At 46.7% G+C, this 6,970-nt stretch overlaps 1 long non-coding RNA gene across 1 annotated transcript; it reads right to left on the bottom strand.

The window, feature by feature from the left end:
- Positions 1–2,389: 2,389 nt before the first annotated feature.
- LOC116072400 lies at positions 2,390–4,602 on the bottom strand. The gene is made up of 2 exons (XR_004111425.1): positions 4,374–4,602; positions 2,390–2,930 (listed from the first exon to the last, which is right to left on the bottom strand). It is a non-coding gene; the product is annotated as an uncharacterized LOC116072400 (long non-coding RNA).
- Positions 4,603–6,970: the final 2,368 nt, after the last annotated feature.

The raw sequence follows: 6,970 nt of genomic DNA, 5'->3' as shown, positions 1-6,970 counted from the left end.
TTTTTTTTTTTTAATAAGTAATGAAAATTTTAAATTGAAATTCTTAACAGTACAGATCTTCTCAAAATCAGCACCCCATTTATTCTGCCATCAATCTCTCTGACTCTCTAATGTAAAAATCCCCTGAGGACTGGCAAGTGACCCAGCCAGTAAAAGTGTTTGTCACCGGGCTGGAGAGATGGCTCAGTGGTTAAGAGCATTGACTGCTCTTCCAGAGGTCCTGAGTTCAATTCCCAGCAACCACATGGTGGCTCACAACCATCTGTAAAGGGATGGGATGCCCTCTTCTGGTGTGTCTGAAGACAAAGATGGTGTACTCATATAAATAAAATAAACAAATTTAAAAAAAAAGTTTTTGTCACTAGGCCTAGCAACCTGTTTGATTTATGATAGATACCCATATGGTGGAAAGGGGGGGCTGATTTCTGTAAGTTGTCCCTGACCCCAAAATGTATACTAGGGTACTCTGGAACACACACACACACACACACACACACAGACATGTACACATGCGTGCACACACACCATAAAATTGTAGTGAAAATGTAAAAAGTTAGCCAGGCGGTAGTGGCACACGTCTTTAATCCCAGCACTTGGAAGGCAGAGGCAGGCAGATTTCTGAGTTCGAGGCCAGCCTGGTCTACAGAGTGAGTTCTAGGACAGCCAGGGCTACAAAGAGAAATCCTGTCTCGAAAAACCAAAAAAAAAAAAAAAAAAAAAAAAAAAAAAAAAAAAAAAAGTAAAAGTCCTATGAACTCTATATACTGTAAATAAATACCTTAACATGATTCTGTGATCTATACTTCAGGTTAGCTTAGTTGTGAATTATTTCCTTTACACCCACAAAAGTCAAATCAATAGCTAGCAATGGATGATCAATCACACACAAGGTCCCACTCATAGCCCAGACTAGTGTCTTAGTTTATAATCTACTAAAAGAAAAGATATAAACACGAAACATACAAAATGGTGAGGTCCAAATATGGACTAAAAAATAGAATCCCATACAATAAACATGGCTAATCAATGCACGATAACCTCATACAACTATGAAGCATAGTTCATCAATACACTGTGGAATAGGGGAATGGTTGCTAGAGCTAAGGCTGAAGGGAGAGGAGAACACTGCTATTTCCTGGTCAAGGTGTGGCTGAAGTGGGGCAGCTAATGTGGTAGGAGGGGTCAAATCCCAGCCCCAACTGCCTAGGATCAGATCTTATCTCACATAAACACTGCATTTGCTGTGCATAGCAGAGTCTCAGAGAGAGAGAGAGTTATGTGCAATAAATATTAATATCGCTCCCTTGTCTGCCACAGTTTCTTATTCAGAAGGAGCCCAGTCCCAGCTGGTGGCAGCAGTCTTGTGACTGGCACCCTCCTTCAACTGGCCCTTCATGGTTTATTCTTGGCTCGGGGGAAATATCTCTGACCCAGGAGAGCGGGCGCATCACCAATTCCCTTCAGGGAACGTTTTTTCCAGAAATCTTCCTCCACACCCAGCTTTCAATCTATTCCAACCATCAAAGTCATGTCTCCACTGTGGGGAAACCTAGAAAGCACAGGAATTAATTGCAAAATTCAAGGTACACTCCGTGTGTGTGCGTGTGCGTGTGTGTGTGTGTGTGTGTATGTGTGTGTGTGCCTGTGCATGCACGTGTGTGCGTGTGGGTGTTATGTATGTGCATGTGTGTGTGTGGGCATGGGTGTGGGTGTGCACATGTGTGTGTGCATGTGTGTGCATGTGTATGTGTGCATGTGTGTGCGTATGCGTACGCATGTGCATGTGTGCATGTGTGTTCGTGTGTGTGCATGTGTGTGCGTGTGTATGTGTGCATGTGTGTGCGTATGCGTACGCATGTGCATGTGCGCACGTGTGTCTGTGTGTGTACGTGCATGTGTGTGTGTGTGTGTGCATGTGTGTGTGTACGTGCATGTGTGTGTATGTGGGGGCGTGTACACGTGTGCATGTGTGTGTATGTGGGGGGCGTGCACGTGTGCATGTGTGTGCGCGTGTGTGCATGTGTGTGCATGTGTGCACACACACATGCACGTGTGTGTATGTGGGGGGGCGTGTGTGTGTGTGTGTGTGTGTGTGTGTGTGTGTGTGGCAGTGGGGGGAGGATGTTGGTACTCCCCTCTATCCCTTGAGGCAGGGTCTCTCACTGAACCCAGAGCTCACCGTTTTTCCACTCTGTGGCTGTCACCCTCCCCAGTGCTGGAGCCACAGGCTCATCCAGCCATGCTTGGCTTGAAATAGAGGATCTAACTCAGACCCTCATGATTGCCCATGTGAACTTCCTACCCGCCAGGCCACCTCCTCTGTCCCCTCGAAGTATATATGTTAAACTTTTCTCTACTGATTTCAGTTTCATTCATACACTTAATCAAATCATTAATTCAACAAATATTTGAGTTAACAATCTTCTCTGAAATGAACATCACGGAGGGAGAGGAAGGAAGATTGTCGAGTAGCTCTCATCCTGTGTGGAACTGCAACATCATTTCTGGTTTAAGATGTGAGCAGTTCATTTCAATTAAATATATATTATATTGAAATGTTCCTTGTACTCAAATTTCATCTTAGATTGAAATCTCCATTAACATCCTCTGTGTATTTCCTTTGTCCATTTAGATTCAGCTGCGTTCCCATCCCCAGTTCTCCTGGGCATGCTGCAGCTCTTAGGGCACGCCCTTGCTTGCTTACTTCAGCCCACTCGGAGCTTTCTTCCTGCTCAGAACTGAGAGGGTGGACATCCTAAATGTCTTCTTTTGTGAAAGCGGCTCCCCCACTTGCACAGCGTCCACACCAGGAGGGGCAGCTTCCTTTGAGCCAAGCTCTGTTCAAAACGTGCTATTGTCTGGAAGGCAGCAGCTTCAGATTCCACGGTGGCTCCGGGTTAGGTGTTGTTTCTTTTACTATTTCCTCCCTCCTAGTTTGAAATGATAAAAACGGGGATCAATTATGACTCTGAAACAATTGTCATTTAAAAGAATACGAATCTATTTTAAACGATCATAATGTGTGTAGCTTTCTTCCCCACACCACCCACTTCCCAGGCTATTGTATGGGGAAGCCTGGGTAACAAAACAAAACATATCTCTTTTAGTATTCTGATGAGCATAATACCAGGTTCCCAGCTGTTCCTTGCAAAGGAGCCTTCTTCCTGAGTTCTGCCAGCCAGCTCATACCTCTGTGAACTTGGTTGGTCTCTTCCGAACCCCAGCAGGGGAAGTTGGTCTACTCTGTCCCAGTGGCCCCTCGGCAGACTACATCTCTTTAATCCCATCAGCCTTCTTGCCCCAGGAGCTTGGGTGGGGGCTGAATCAATGAATCTGCTCTCTACAGAGCCATAGGCTTCCCACAGAACCAAGACCATCCGAGGTCCTGGAGGTCTAACGTGAGTCCTCCAGCACTTCTGTGTCCGATTCTCCAAGGTCTCACCTAAACTCCAGGGTCTGGTGCTGACTCAGCTAGCATTGGTGAGTTTTGTAGCCTCGTGGCTGAAAGCCTTTCTGAGCTCTGGGTTTGTATCTGTAAATGTGGAACAGAAACAAACCGACAAACAAAACCCATGCACCCCAGGTTGGGGAGACAACTCCTGCTTGTCTGATAAACACGCAGACCTGGTGTTAGTAAAAGCAGGACCTGGTTCGTGTGTTTGTGATTCCAGGGCTGGGAAAGTGAGACATGTTGACTTCTGGGATTTACTGACAAGCCACCCTGGCCCAATCCAGGCCAGTGAAAGACCCTAGCTTTTCAAAAAAAAAAAAAAAATGAGGTAGAGAATGCCTGAGGTATAAAATTCAAGGTTGACCACACACAGACGACACAGACACACACAGTCACACACACACTCAGACACAGACACACACACACTCCCCATGTGCTCAGTGGTGGCCACTCTCTATCACAGTTCTCAGAGCGTAGAGGCCATCTTGGCTCTTCCTGGGTGAGTGGAGAGTCTTAGACATCAGAGGCTGGGAAGCCTGGTGACCAGGGCCGGAGAGACAGCCAGTGAAGCCCACAGGGAGAAGGTTAGGAGCCCAGTGTGCTGCAGGCTTCCCAGGAAAGGGGAAGTCCATCTAAATCTGGCTTCTTGAGTCAGATCCTTAGAGTGGGGCCCAGGGTTAATCCACTTTAGCAAGTGCCTCAGTTGTTCTAATAACTCTCTGCCTCTGTTTCAGCTCCAAGCACCACGGGTCCTTAGAGAACACCCTGCTGCCTGAGACCCAGACAGGAGAGGGCAGGTTTCCTGAGTTCACTGTCACTCAGACTTTACACTCTAAGACTCCCATGACATCGCTCCAAGCCAGCCACTTCAGGATTCTTTCTCCTGACTTCAAATGCCCTGTGGGAAGGGAAGAACCCTTACCGTAGCTTCTAGCGGCCAACCTGAGTAGCCCTCTGGTTCTGGGCAGCTTCTCCCTCCTTCTGGCTGAAGCCTGCAAAGCTGTGTCCCCTGTGGTCCTGCCACCACTATCCAGATGTCCCTGTCTACACCAGTGTGGATGGACTGCTCTGCACACAGATTTGCGACAGCTTTGTGACAGCTGTGTGACTTAGACAGCTTTCTCTTCGGTAGAATTGGGAAGGTGGCACTTGCTTTTACTGTGAAGCAAGAAGAAGTCCTCAGTGCCTGGCAGTGCCGAGAAGTGACTCCCAGGAGACAGAAGGAGGGAGATTACCTCACAATGGTCTCTACAAGGGAAGGAGATGTAGATCCTAGAGGGAGATTATCCCAAGTAAAGAGCACGGTTCTCAGAACGTAGTTCCCCAGCCGTCCCATTCCCTGAGTTGATTCTGCTGTGGACCTGGATAGGTGCAGTGGCCAAGACTCAAGCTTGTCTTTGGTTTTGTTCTGGAGACAAAGTCATGAAGCCCAGGCTGGCTTTAAGCCCTATGGAGTCAAGGATGCTAGCATCTATCCTCTTGTCTCTACCTCCGGAGTGCTCAGGTAACAGGGACATGACACAGTACTTTATACAGTACTGTAGATCCATTGCAGGGCTCGATGCATGCTAAACAAGTATTCTGCCACTCAAGCCACATCCTCAGCCACTCAAAGACCATCTTTTCCAACATGCATCGTTCCCAAGGCTCTTGGACAGGAGCCTAGATGTCCTCGACCCTAGACACACTCCCTGGGCACTGGGGAAGGCCACTTCATCCCTAGAAGGCTTTTTTTAGAAAGTGACCTGTGCTCACTTTGTGTAAGCGTATATACACATGTATGTGTGTGCATGTGTCTGTGTGTGTGTGTATGTGTCTGTGTGTGTATATGTGTGTGTGTCTGTGCCTGTGTGTCTGTGTGTGTCTGTGTGTGTGTCTGTGTGTGTGTGTCTGTGTGTGTGAGTGTGTCTCTGTGTGTGTGTGTGTGTGTGTGTGTGTGTGTGTGTGCATGTGGAAACCAGAGATTAACTTAGGGTGTCCAGCCTCAGTTACTCTCCCCCTTGTTTTTTTGAGACAGGCTCTCTGATTTTCCTGGAGGTCTGTGATTTGGCTGGACTGCCTGGCCAGCAAGGCCCAGAGACTGGTCCACCTTTATCTCCCCAGCGCTGGGATTGTAAGAAGCATGTGCCACCATGTCTTACTTTCCCCCTGAGTACTTGAGTGTTCACACTTGCAAGGCAAGCAGTGTAACAACCGGGCTACCTCCCTAGCTCCACTCATCCTCCCTGTCTTCCTACAAGAGTGGGCCCCAGTCAGGAGCCAATCGATAGCGCTCAGTGAAGATGGACATGCAGGGGCTGGACATGGAAGCCAGACCTCCTTCGGTCACCAGGCACCATGGACTCCAACGGGGCAGACCACGTCTCTGAGCCTGGCTTTCTGTCCTGTAGAACAAGCTAACAGTTCCATGAGATGCTGCAAAAAGCTGGAATCTATGTCCTTGCCACAGCGGTACCAACCTTTAACCTGTTTGCTTTTATTACAGCCTCCTGACTCTAGAGCATACAAGCTGAGACCCAAGCTTAGGAGGGCTTTCTGGAGTAGCGCTTCTCAAATCTTCCCCCGTCACAATCTCTTTATAATCGATAAATTTTGATGCAGTCCTGGATACAGAGATGTCTAAGATAGATTTACAAATCAAAGGTTTACTGATATTAAATCATACATTTATTTTAAACAATTCCTTGGTATACATATAATTTACCATTTATTAAAGACAAAAGAAAAATACATGCTGATGAGGAGATGAGTTTGCTTTTTTCTTACGTGAGAATTAAATCTTGGCTGAAGTTCCATTCTGAGGACACAGGGCCTCTACAATGCTTTTCAGAATGGATCGATATTTTCTATGTAAAATCACCAATTCTGAGACTCCGTTTTTGAATAAATTCATTGTATAAATGGAAGACATATGTTTAGGGCCAACCCAAGTTCACTGAATACTTTGTTTTAATGAAACTCAAGTCACCCATCAAACAGTAGTTTTTAAAAGCATCTAGCACAGGACCATGCAAAACTGTACACATTTGATGCTTACACACTGGGGAACAATGGTAGGGGGATGTGAGAATTTCTATTTTCTGTAATTAAACCACTATGTTTCTGTAAGAGAAGAAGATCTCATATGTACAGGAAAAACTTTGCCGTCCATAAGAGAGAAGAGCTTTGAACCTCTGTTGAGGTTTGGGGCAGCATTCATGACTTACAGTGTGAGCACGCAGAGCGAGGTGCACATGTATGTGATCAGAAACAAGCCCACAGTGAAGTCACATGACATGACATGGCTGAATGATGCCAGGAGAGCCCTGGAGGCGTGGCCTTTGATGTTGAATGAATTTTACGGGGTTCACTGTTGCCAACCCTTTGGTAACCCTCCCCATATTCAAGTATGTGACCCCATAAGAGGTCACAGCCTACAGTTTAGGAGCTGGCATCTAGACTACGTCATCCGAACCCACTCATTTCCCACTCATGAGAGCTGCTGAGAGTCCCACAGCAAGCAGGCAATACAGGTAGTTT

The sequence above is a fragment of the Mastomys coucha genome, unplaced genomic scaffold (genome assembly GCF_008632895.1).
Source record: "Mastomys coucha isolate ucsf_1 unplaced genomic scaffold, UCSF_Mcou_1 pScaffold23, whole genome shotgun sequence".
NCBI lineage: Eukaryota > Metazoa > Chordata > Mammalia > Rodentia > Muridae > Mastomys > Mastomys coucha.
This window is presented reverse-complemented; position numbering and strand designations above follow the sequence as displayed.